Source organism: Piliocolobus tephrosceles, chromosome 18 (assembly GCF_002776525.5).
Source record: "Piliocolobus tephrosceles isolate RC106 chromosome 18, ASM277652v3, whole genome shotgun sequence".
Classification (NCBI taxonomy): Eukaryota; Metazoa; Chordata; class Mammalia; order Primates; family Cercopithecidae; genus Piliocolobus; species Piliocolobus tephrosceles.
This window is the reverse complement of record NC_045451.1, coordinates 96,175-109,284: the sequence shown is the minus strand read 5'-3', so window position 1 is coordinate 109,284 and position 13,110 is coordinate 96,175.

The window sequence follows — 13,110 nt, the reverse complement described above, 5'->3', positions numbered from 1 at the left end:
TTTTTTTTGGAGACTGTCACCCAGACTGGAGTGCAGTGGCACAATCTCAGCTCACTGCAGCCTCCACCTCCCAGGTTCAAGCAATTCTCACGCTTCAACCTCCTGAGTAGCTAGGATTACAGACGTGAATCACCACATCGAGCTGTCAAATTAAATTATGTTTTCTTCTTCCATTTCTATTTTGAAGTATCTGTAACAAGAGGGGGAATTGGAATCTGGTCTTATGAAGCTCTCATGGTTCCAAGTTTTCAAACTAAAGATTTTCTAATAAATATTTTCTTACAAACAACCCCTTCTGTCACATAAGGGTTTGACCTGAATTAAAACTGTCCTGACTCTCCGGCGAGGAAGGGTGGAAACTGGTGAAGACGCCTCTTCCAAAGGCTTCCAGGGTCCTTCTGGACGGAGCCTGTCCAGCTGCACTCTGGGAAGGGGGAGAAACAGGACGGCGTCGCCTTCACGCTCAGGTGGGTCGCTCAGGGAGGTGCCTGAGGGCTTGCGCCCGGGAGGAGGTAACCATGGTCCCGAGACACGCCCTCTGCCCACGCCTCTCTGCTAGCCTGGCCAGGCGCATGGGGTGCCCAATCGTCTTCATGGTGGCAGCTGCAGAGGTAACAACTCATGGGCATTTGGAGAACGCACCAGGCCCGCGCTCAGCGTTGCACTTGATTCCTGCGAGTGCTCAACAAGGGAAGCACCAGACAGATGCCAAAATTTAGGCACAGCAGCACTGCTTTGCCTCCCTTGGCAGCACAGGGCTGCAGAAGGACTGCGGGGAACCCTCTGCCTCAAGGCGCTCCACCAGGACACACCCCTCCTCGGCGTTCCTCTGCCTGTTCTTTAGAATCCGATACATCAGGCCTGGACGGGAGATGGTGCCCTCGGGCGCCGGAGCGTGTGGCCCACTTCACAGCCACACCCACCCCGATTCCGGATCTCCCCCGTCTCCGGGCTCCCGCTGTCCCTCGTTCTCAAACCACTCGCTTCACTGCTTCCGATTCAACTTTTCGTCACCCAAAGTGAGAGATACAACCTCTTTCCTTCCCTCTCAGGATCAACGACTCGGTGTTAAGTCACCATGGAGAGGAGTAGTCAGAGCTCACGCATCTGCCACACTTGATTTCAGGAGACGAGCGACTGCGAGGACCATGGTCACCTGGTGAACTGCCCAGGCCGAACGCCACGGCCTTGCCTGCTCACGGGCAAAGCAGCTGCCAGCTTAAATGGTAACAAATCAATAAAGAAAGGAAGGAAGGAGGGAGGCAGCCAGAGGGGAGAGCACGTCTCAGTCTCTCAATGACGCCATCAGGACGCGCCACGCCGGAGACTTGAGCTGCCAGATCAGCACAGCCTATTAGGGCCTTGTCCAGTCCCAGCTTGTCCAAGGGTAGTTAAGACCAAATTCCCTCCCTCTAATTAAACAGCATGTAGACACATATAAAAAATACCACCGAAGAACTACACCACCGGGTCAAAACACATGCCAGAACAATATTTCCTTTTTAAAGACAAATGTCAACATTTTAAAAGTGTGCCACATTAGGTGAAAACAAAGCGTGTTGTGTACTAGTCTCAGAACTCATCGGCAGTTTTATCTTTTTCACAAAACTCTGTCTTCAAACGCCAAGACCTGTCTCCTTGGGGCACCTCACAGGCCTGGTCTGCAGCATGCATTCTCGGGATTCTGCCGGGCTCACCTGGCCATGATCCTCAGCACCGAACAGCTCAAGAACACCGTCTACCCCCATCTGCCAGAGCAAATCTATTTTCCACCAAGACCAGGACTGTCGGCTCTCAGTCACCAAGGACACACCATGGTTGGAGGCGACCAGCATGTTCTGATGAGGGAGGTGACAGTGCCTGCCCCTGGACCCCTATGTGCTGCAACAGGCAGCCTGCAGGGCATGTGCCAGAGGCCAGGGCCTGAGCAACACACACAGTGCTGCCCAGGTGGGCCCTGCACCCTTGCAGTAAGGGACAGCGTCAACCAACGAAAACACCACACACACAAAGTCCTAGTTTCCATCTAAGAAGTGTTTTCTGGAACTTTAAGCAACATTTTATTTCCACAAATACAGGGAAAAAGGAACCCTATGGTGCATAATTCTTATCTTACTTTAGGGTCCTGTTTCTGGACTCAGTGGACTCAAGTGTAGCCAGGTCCAATCTCTGCACTTGCCTCTGGAATGTTCTGCCAACACCCTTCCCCCAGCAAAAGGCTGCGGGCAAGAAGAGGAGGCTACTCCCGGCCCTGACGCAGGAGGAGAGACGGGAAAGGAATGAGCAGACTTGAGTTTAAATTTTCATTGGAAGTATTTAAGAAACATCTCATGTTGGTCCTGGTTCTCTATTATTTCTCTTTATTAAAAATACCACCCCAAGGCCGGGCACGGCGGCTCACACCAGTAATCCCAGCACTTTGGGAGGCCGAGGCGGGTGAATCATGAGGTCAGGAGATCAACACCATCCTGGCTAACACAGTGAAACCCCGTCTCTACTAAAAATACAAAAAATTAGCCGGGTGTGGTGGCGAGACACCAACTCAACCTGCTTGGAAAGGGGCAAACACAGCCGTGCGCAGTGGCTCATGCCTGTAATTCCAGCTACTTGGGAGGCTGAGGCAGGAGGATTGTGTGAACCCAGGAGGCGGAGCTTGTAGTGAGCCGAGATCACGCCACTGCCCTCCAGCCTGGGCGACAGAGCGAGACTCCATCTCAAAAAAAAAAAAAAAAAAAAAAATACCACCCCAAGTAATTTGTACTCACTAGAGAAAAACTGGAAGTAAAAATAATAATTGAAAAATCCCTGAAGCCGTAACTCACTCCTAGGTTACTGTAGTCCGCATTCGCTATGTCTTGTCCAACAAGCTGGGGTCACCTCAGGAAAGAAGACTCTGCCATGTCCACTGCCCTCCCTCCAAGCCCTCCTCCTGCAGCGGCCCTGGTCAGGCAGCGCTGCCTTCTGAGAGGTCACTCTGGGTGGGGGTTTCCACCCTCCTGGGCAGTCTCTGGAACAGAAAGCAAGAGGAGACGCAGGAGCACCCAGGCCCCATCCCTCCCCCAATTCCCATGGAGCCAGCAGGAGGCGCCACAGCAGTCCAGCAACAGGCACCTGGTTGCCGACATGACTGGCCCATGCTCATTCCCTGCGCATTTTGTTTAAAAATTTTCAGAGAAAATTTACATCACATAAAATTAACCATTTTAACCATTTTAAAGTGTATAACTCAGTAGCTTTAGCATATTCACAATATAGTGGAACCATTACCACTAATTACAGAACATTTCCATCACCCTAAAAAAAAAGTTCGTACCTCCCAATGCCTTCCTCTCCTCAGCCCAACAACCATTAATTACTTTCTGTCTCTATGGATTTTCCTGCCCTGGACACTTCATATAAATGGAATCTTACAACACGTGGCCTGTGTCTGGCTTTCTCTCAGGTAGCATCATGGGTTAAATGTTCATCCACACCGTATAAGGAGGTCAGTGTTCCACTGTGTTGAGACACCACATTTATTCATCCATTCATTTAATTTGGGTTGTTTCTAGTTTTGAGCTACTGTGAATAATGTTGTGAACATTTATGTACATTTAACAAATGTTATATCAAATGTACATTTGATAAAGGGGGAAGAATGATAGCGTGTTGCTCTTTTGGTTTGGATGTTTAGTCTGGGCTTTCCAGAGAAGCAGAACCAAGTTTTTGTGTGGACATATGTTTTCCTTTCTGCCAGATATACACCTAGGGGTAGAACTGCTGAGTCATACGGTAACTCTATGTTGAACTTTTTGAGGAACTGCCAGACTGTTTTCTACAGTGGTTGAAACATTTTCTATTCCCACCAGCAGTTCTGAGGGTTATGATTTCTTCACATTCTTGACAATACTTGTTTCTGTCATTATCAGCCATCACAGTGGGTGTGAAGTGGTGTCTCACTGTGGTCTGGGTTTGCATTTCCCTGATGACTGATGATGTTGAGCATCTATTCCTGTGCTTATTGGCCACTTGTATATCTTTTTTGGAGAGATGTCTCTTCAGATCCTTTGCCCATTTTCAATTGGGTTGGGTTGTATGTCTTTTTTTTTTTTTGAGACAGAGTCTCAGTCTGTTGCCCAAGCTGGAATGCAGTGAGGTGATTTCAGTTCACTGCAACCTCTGACTCCCAGGCTCAGGCCATTTCTGAGGCTGAGTGCCTCAACCTCCCAAGTAGCTGGGATTACAGGTGCCCACCACCATGCCTGGCTAATTTTTGCATCTTTAGCAGAGACGGTTTTGCCAACCTGACCTCAAGTGATCTGCCTGCCTCGTTCTCCCAAAGTGCTGGGATTACAGGCATGCACCACTATGCCCAGCTTGGTTGTCTTTTCTATTGACACGAGTATTGTTTATATATTCTGAGTAAGAGTCTCTTATAAGAAACATAACTTACAAACGCTTTCGTCCATTTTGTGAGGGGTTTCTGTTTTCTCAATAGTGTCCATTGACATACAACAGGTTTTAATTTGATGAAGTTCAGTTTATCTAATTTTTCTTTTTTTTTGTGCTTTTGTTGTTATATTTAAGAAATCATTGCCTAATTCAAAGTCATATCCCTGTGCCATTCTAAGTAAAGTAGCAAATCACATTATCTGTTGCTCTGGTAGAAACAAGCACAAAAAAACAGAAACATAAATGTCACCATATGCTTGGGGCCAGGCTTATGAGAACATTTCCATCAGCCTTGGAGAAGTGAGCCCTGAATATTAGGCATTATTAGACGTTGTCTGGAACCAGCAGGATATAAAAATGAACAAACCGGAGGCTGAGGTGGGCGGATCACAAAGTCAGGCGATCGAGACCATCCTGGCTAACACGGTGAAACCCCGGCTCTACTAAAAATACAAAACATTAGCTGGGCGTGGTGGCGGACACCTGTAGTCCCAGCTGCTGGGGAGGCTGAGGCAAGAGAATGCCGTGAACCTGGGAGGCGGAGCCGAGATCGCGCCACTGCACTCCAGCCTGGGTGACAGAGCGAGACTTCATCTCAAAAAAAAAAAAAAAAAAAAAAGAACAAACCAACTACCCAATGTAGAAAGTCCTTATTTAAGAAATTAAGTACCATCACGTTCAGCCACTAGGTTCCCAACATCACGTGTGATGCACACTAGGAAGCATGCTGCTTGGGGCTATAGAAGAAGTTTGTCATGGAGGACAAAGACAGGACTCAGAACTACCAGGGCAGGGGTCATGGCCGGACACCAACCCAACCTGCTTGGAAAGGGGCAAACGCGGCCGTGCGCAGTGGCTCACACCTATAATCCCAGCACTTTGGGAGGCCGAAGTGAATGGATCATTTGAGGCCAGAAGTTTGAGAGCAGCTTGGCCAACATGGTGAGACCTCATCTCTACTAAAAATGCAAAAATTAGCCAGGCGTGGTGCTGCGCGCCTGTAATCCCAGCTACTTGGGAGACTGAGGGAGGAGAATCACTTGAACCCAGGAGACAGAGGTTGCAGCGAGCCGCGATTGTGCCACTGCACTCCAATCTGGGTGACAGAGCGAGACTTCGTCTAAAAAAAGGGGCAAACCCTGGGGAGACATCACCTGGGGAGGGGGAAGAAGCAAACACTGATGTTGATTTTTTCCTGTTAAATTAATTTCTTCAAACAATGGCTCTTTCCTAAAAACCCCTCAAAGTAAAAATAAAGCAAACTCAGACACACTTTTCTCTGCCACGAGGAAATGGTTCCTCAGCTGGAGATGGCCCCGGAACTGCTCCCCAGCAAGTTTGCTAAGCCTCCTTCGAAGCGTGTGGCTACTGCCTCACAGAAGCCACTGCGTTATGAGTCCTGGGGCAGTTTCCAGGTCACGACAGGTCACGAATGCCCGAATTGCCTTGGCTTTGTGGCTTCAGGATACAGGGAAAGGCAGTCAGTCTGTAGAGTTAGGGAAGCTTTGCCCAATCCCAGAGCCACCATCCACTGCCCGGACCAGTTCTGAGCCCAGTGTTAACATGTATAACATGGGAACATGTATAACATGGGATGCACCACCCTCACTCCCACAGGGCTCCTATGAAACCCCAGGGCAGTGCCTAGAGCCCTCACCTTTTGTACTGCAGCAAGTTCACAGCCAAGCCTGTTCCTTCCAGGTCCTGTAGCCACTGACGTGGAGGCTGAACTCCCACCTCCTCAGGAAAGTCCCAGAGGCTCCATAAAACCTTCCCACCTGTTTCCTCCTTGGTATTCCCAGACCTTGAGGCCAATGACAACTTCCTTTGACAGAGAGGGGAACTGAGGCCGGAGGCTGCTAGGTGACAGCAGGGTGACAGACAACTCCTGGGCTCAAGCAGTCCTCTCACCTCAGCCTCCCAAAGTGCTGGGATCACAGGCATGAACCACCGCGCCTGCCCACAAGTGCTTTTAATCATGTTTTCCACTATGTCCACTTGGAAGAACTCGGTGCACTGAGAAAAGACTGATGGATGCAGCCCACATTTAGTTCACACTCAGGGGTAACAGCAGGACCCAGGTGCTCTGACTCCAGCACTGGGTGATGCAGGAGGACAACCTCCCAAAACCCAGACCCCTTTGCCCCAGTAAAAAAATGTTCGTTGTAAAAAAACATGATCTCTCATGCATTTGTCTGTTCATTCCTAACCAATGCTCAGGGACAGCACCCAACACAGGCCAGGCTTTCTCCCACATGCTGGGATCAGAAGACTAAACAGACTGGAGAAAATGGATTAAACAAAGCAGAAAGAAAATGCCCCATAATCCTTCTTCCTAACAGTCTAGTACACACTTCCCCAGACTATTTAGTGCAGCTAACACATGCTAGATAGGAAACACATAACACTTTAATAATTGTTTTACTACAGAAGTGTGAACATAATGTGTCTTAGCTCCCGCTGCCATAACAAAATACCACAGATGGCGCAGCTTAAACTATGCACATTTCTTTCTCACAGTTCTGGAGGCTGGGGAGTCCCAAATCAAGGTCCGGCTTGTCAGTTTCTGGGGAGGGCTCTCTTCCCGGCTGACAGACAGCTGCCTTCTTCCTGTATCCCCACGTGGCAGGGAGACCAAGATCTCTGGTGCCTCCTCCTCTGCTTATGACACAATCTGATTGGTCAGGGCTTCATCCTTACGATCTTATTTAACCTTCATCACCCCCTAAAGACCCTGTCTCCAGATACAGTCATACTGAGGGCTAGGACTTCGACATAAGAACCTGGGGTGACGTGATCAATTCAGTGCACTACGCACACTGTTTTGTAACTGTTCTCTTGCTGAGTGTATCTGAGTCACGTTCTCTGCCAGGGCACATCCTCATTCCACCACTGCAGGGACGTTAGGTGTTTGGGCTTTTGCCAAATGTTCACCATCACAAACAACACCACAGTGAACAACCACACAGACCTGCCGCTGAGCATGCAGGGTGGCCGCTTCCTAGATGCACGACTGCTGTGTTTTATGTTAGTGTTTTCTGAGAGACACTCTCAGGCTTGTTTCTCTGAGACTCTGCAGGTGGTACCTCTAAATCCAAAAACTCCAAATGTCCACCGGCTCCAGTCACATTGGAGGTGAGTGCCTGCTGGGATGTCATGCTGGTAAGAGCGTGGCAAGTTCTGAGGGGCTTCCTGGAGGAGGTGACTTCCAAAAGGGTCACCTTTTGGAGGCTGGCTGTACCCAGAGGGTCTGTGGGAGGTGACCCAGAGGTGGTGGAGGAGGAGAGAGCTCCTAGAGCCAGGATGAAGAGAGAAAGGCGGGGGTGGGGGGCAACTGATACACCTTGAAACAGAAATTCACATTTTTTCCTGAGAAGTATCAGTGGTGTAGAGAAGCACATTGAAGAGGAAGGAATCACATTATAAAGTAGGAATTGGAGCGCTAACTTGAGCTGGTTGAAAGTATGCACATGTGCTGTTAATCACGTTTTTCCTTGTGTCTCTACCTGAAATAACTCAACCCACTATGAAAAGACTGATGGACGCATCCCACATTTACTTTATACTCAGAATACATACCTAGTTTTCAAAACCAGTACCTCTTTATTTCAACTCCAGACCTAATGCCTAAGTAAGTGCCAACTTACAATGTATCCTTCCTACTCCCATCAACATTAAAAACAGAACAAAGGCCCCGGAGCCACCACACAGCAGGTGGTCCTGAGTGTCATCTCCACTCAGGTCTCTCAACCTCAAGAGAAAGGCAGGCGACAGTTAATGTTGGCCAGGGTGGGGAGAAGGGTCGCAGCTTGCTATGGAAGGGGGAGCAGGCAAACATTTCTGTGGGGGACTGGAGGGAAATACGGGAAAGAATAAAAGTACAAGTTGGCCTTGAAAGCCTCCCCTCTCGTTGCCTGCTGTGGAGAAGGCTGAGCTCCTAACAGGGCAAACAGCTCACTAAAGTGGAAAAATGCTCCCCCCTGGTGCCGCGGCGGCCACAGGCAAAACATGATCTATGTAAACAGCCCTTCACGATCCTTAGAAAACAAACAGGACACACACACGCACGGGATAAGTCACAGTCCAGATGGGAAGCACGCATGCGCACATCATGGACATGAACGCGCACACACACGTGCATGGGATGAATTGCAGTATAAATGGTAAGCACACACACATGCACACACAGGATAAATAGCCCAAATGGGAAGCATGCACACATATGCACGCAGACACACACACGCACACGCACAGGATAAATTACAGTCCAAATGGGAAGCACATACATGCACGAGATAAATCAATGCCCAAATGGGAAGCACACGCACACACAAACACACACACAGGATAAATCATAGTCCAAATGGGAAGCATGCGCGCGCGCACACACACACACACGAAAAGTCGCAGTCCAAATGGGAAGCTCACACGTGCACACTCACCCAACACACATGCACAAAATAAATCGCAGTCCAAATGCGAAGCTCACACACACACACGCACAAGATAATCACAGTCCAAATGGGAAGCATGTGCGTGTGCGCGTGCACACCCACACACACACACACACACACACACACACACGGAGGCATGGGATAATCGTGGTCCAGCAAGATCACATATTGCCTTAGACAAGAAACTTTTTCTGTGCTTGATTCTTCCAGATACAGCTGTGGTTTGCTCCTAAGACCAACCCAGCACACGTGAGATGCGGAGACCTGGATTGCATCCGCATGTCTGTCCCAGTGGAGATATCACTGGAAAAACTGCAGTGATCTCTATAAAAATCTCAACCACCCGCTCCCGGTAGGGTCAGTGCTGCACTCTAGGAAGAGAACGGGTCTGACTCCTGAAGGAGATGCCTGTGGGTCCAGGCTTTGTAAACCTGGGCCTTCCAGCCAGGCTCCTCCGCGCTCAGTGTTCGCTGCTGCTGGCCTGAGGGGAGCCCCACTCCTTCACCGCCGACTCCTGCTCCTGGCTGCACCTGCCCTTGCAACAGTGTCTCCTCTCAAGAAAGGGAGAATCCAGGCCGGGCGCGGTGGCTCAAGCCTGTAATCCCAGCACTTTGGGAGGCCGAGACAGGCGGATCACGAGGTCAGGAGATCGAGACCATCCTGGCTAACACGGTGAAACCCCGGCTCTACTAAAAATACAAAAAATTAGCCAGGCGAGGTGGCGGCGCCTGTAGTCCCAGCTACTCGGGAGGCTGAGGCAGGAGAATGGCATGAACCCAGTAGGGGGAGCTTGGAGTGAGCTGAGATCCGGCCACTGCACTCCAGCCTGGGCGACAGAGCCAGATTCCGTCTCAAAAAAAAAAAGAAAGGGAGAATCCTTCAGCCTTCGGTGCCTAAATGCTGAGAACCCATAAAGAGGAGCATCCCTGGAGAATCCCAGCTTGCAGCCATCCTCCCTCAAGCCCATTTCCAGTGTCCGACCTGGCTTTTTGGTCATTTTTGCTTTAGGAATGCCTCCGACCACAGCACTTTGGTAAAACCATGTCCTAGCCCCCAGTCTCCCTAGCAATGCCGGCTCTCACCCCAGATGGTTCCTGTCAGGATGGGAGGGTGGAGCTCAGAGTTTGAAGGAGTGCCACCTTCACACGGCACAAGCGTCTTTACAGAACACACGAGGCAGAAAACAGACGTCCACAAATCTGGGCAGATGGACACATGCCGACAGCATGGCAAGGTCCCCTCTCCTTGCCCTGCCCCATCACTTCCTGCCATGTGTAGGAGCAGGTCCACCCAAAACAGCATGAAGGTTTCAAGCCAGTGGCTCCTCTTCTGGGGAGTGAGGAAGGAAGAGCAGGAGATGGGCAGAGCTCACTGGGCAGGTGGCATCCTGCAGGGAGGCAGAGAACAACACGCCAGAGCCCAGAGCGAGCACTCACCACCACCGACAATTTCCCATTTCACACATTTTTTCTGAGGCCATGAAGAGGAGGAGCCTGTCACAAAGCACCAGTGGGAACTCACTGCCCCCCAGACTTCCCGATGCATCAGCTGGTGAGCACCAGAAGCCCGCCCAGTGCCCACAGCCAAGCCACATGCTGTGGACCACAGCGCCTTCACAGGAAGGGCCTGAGGGCTGGCTGCAGTCATTTTTTTTTTTTGTTTTCAAACTGGAGGGGAACATTTTTCCTTGGTAAACCCCTGGCGCTGCAATCACTCAGGTGAGCCTCGGTGAAGCAGCCTCAGACTTCTTCAGGGTCCAGGGAGGATGAGCTCATTTCTGGAAGCCGGGCTCACACGCCCCAGACTGCAGCAACACGCCCTTCCACCCACGCCCGCTCCCCTGCCAGCGCGAGTCCTGTCTTTGGCAGGTCATTGGTCCCCAAATCCACCATAGAAGGCCAACAGGACAGCGGAGTCCCCGTGACATGCCACTGCCCCCCCCACTCAGGAGGCTTGCTTTAGGGTCCCCTGCGGCCCTGGGCCCACGTTACATCAGCTGTTCCATGCAAAGACTTGCAGAGCCAAGAGGGAAGGTGCAGGCCAGCTGTTAGGAGCACTGGTTTCTCAACGGTGTGGTCTCGCTGCCACCCCGGCCGCTGCAGCGACTTCACCTCCTCCTCTGGTAACGAGCACAGTGGCGGGTGCCCGTGCCATGGGTTCCATGCATGGCGGTCACCATCACCATACGAAGTCCAAGAGCAAGAACTCTGCCAAGCCACTATTACTATCAAAAGCAAATGGTTTGGGTAATGCAAAATCCAGAATGATCCTGAAGTTTCTATTTTGGTTAGGAATGCAATGGTCAAAGAACCGAAGCCACACGAAGGCGCCGTGAGCGTGCTGCCTGGGGCACCCGGCGGCTGGGAGCTACGCTGCAGCTGGTCTTGCCTCTGTCTAGGGAGGCAGAGCCTGACGGGAATGCCCCATTGTGCCTCAGAACGAAAGTTCAGTGGTCTGCAGAGAGGAGAGGAAAGGGGAAGCTGAATGTCCTGTGGAAAAGTGGCACAGAGGCCTGGCTGGGTGAACCAGGGCCTGGGAAGGGAATGGCCACTGGTGCGTCAGCTGCTCACCTAGGCCTGGGTGTCCAGGTCCTGAGCTGACTCCTGGTGATACTCCCTCAGCAGCCCAGGTGGCAGAGGGGGCAAGGAGCGCCTGCTACCCGAGGCCTCTGCTTGGGAAGTTCCTGGCAGGAGAGCCAGGCGGGGCGTGGGCAGCCACAGCTGGGGCCGGCAGGTGAGGACACGTAGCTGGGAGGGGCGTACCTGGGAATGCAGTACTGAGCTCTTCCTGGGGCTGTGGCCTCACTGAGGCTCCCAGGCTACAAGAAGGAGGCTCTACTCCATGGTGTGCACCCCCCAGGCATCACGGGGGCCCTCCCAGGACCAACCCAGACAGTGTCAGGGGTCCTTGTTTTCTGTGGGCTGGGGCACACGGTGGCTTCTGGGTGTTTTCAGAACGGCAATCACATTCTCAAGCTTAACTGTCTCTATGGCACCGCGAATGGCGGGGCTGCTCGCCACTCCCTGGAGGAAGTGAGCCTGACCCCCGTTCCCGCCAGTGAGCTTGGCGTAGGCACCACATGCTCTTGGGTCCCCGTCATACAAGCTTTGTCGGGGGGCAGATGTCCACCTGCAGGCCCAGCCCCTCCTCATCACAACAGAGTCCTCCACAGGGAAGAGTCACAACTTAGCCCCACGGTTCGGCCCCCAGCAGACGCGGTGACGTCTGGAAGTCACAACTTAGCCCCACGGTTCTGCCCCCAGCAGACATGTGGTGACGTCTGGAGACGTTCTAGTTAGCACAAGCGGGGGGGACGCTCCTGGTATCTAGATGGCAGAGGCCAGGGGCACCGATAGCTCTCCATGTGCAGATGCCCACAGCAAAGAAATGTCCAGCCCGGAACGTCAGCAGTGCTGAGGGTAAGGGCCCTGGCCTCACACGCACGTTTCCAGCGGGTCGGAAGGCGGCTCCTGCAGTGAGGCTGTTCAAAGGCCTGAATCTCAGACGCGATCTTGACATTAGCACATGGGCTGCGACTGGAGAACAGCCTTGCAGGGGTGAGACAGGAAGGGGCACCACCCTGAAGGCTCAGTCTGTGTGGCAACGACACCCGCCGACAAGCCCTGTGTACCCTGACGCAGACTGGTGTGCCCACCAAGCATGCCAGCGACCCCAGCTCACACGCCCCTCGGGGACAGCAGAGGTGGTGTCTGTCCCCTGGTCCCTCAGCCAAGTCAGCTGATGTCCCCAGCTGATGTCTGTGGAAGCTGTGGTCCTGATGCCACACACGCCAAGGCAGGCATCACGCTCTGGGCGCCGGGGAACCGGTGTGCTTGGGTGCATTACACACCCAGGCCACCAGGGACATGGTGACATGCCACTGTGAGCCCCCAAGAAGGCCTCATCTCCACTCAGCGCTGCGGCCAGCTGGTGACAGACAGGTCTCAAAGGGAGGGAGCAACCCCACACCTCTGCTTCCAAAGCCCGGTAGGCATGCCCTTCCCTCAACTCAGCAGATCAGATCTGCCTCCCTCCCCAACAAGGAGGGTCTCCTCCCCCGTCTCCCTCCCAGCGACCGTGCCCCTGCCTCCTGCACAGGGAAGAGCTTCTCTCTGCTGCCAACCTGGAACCTGGCCCGTCCCCTCCTTCCTGGCTGGGAGCTGCTTCCAGCTCCTGGTCTTCCTGATGGGCGTCGGCTCCCCTTTCCTCATGTCCTCTCCCCCTG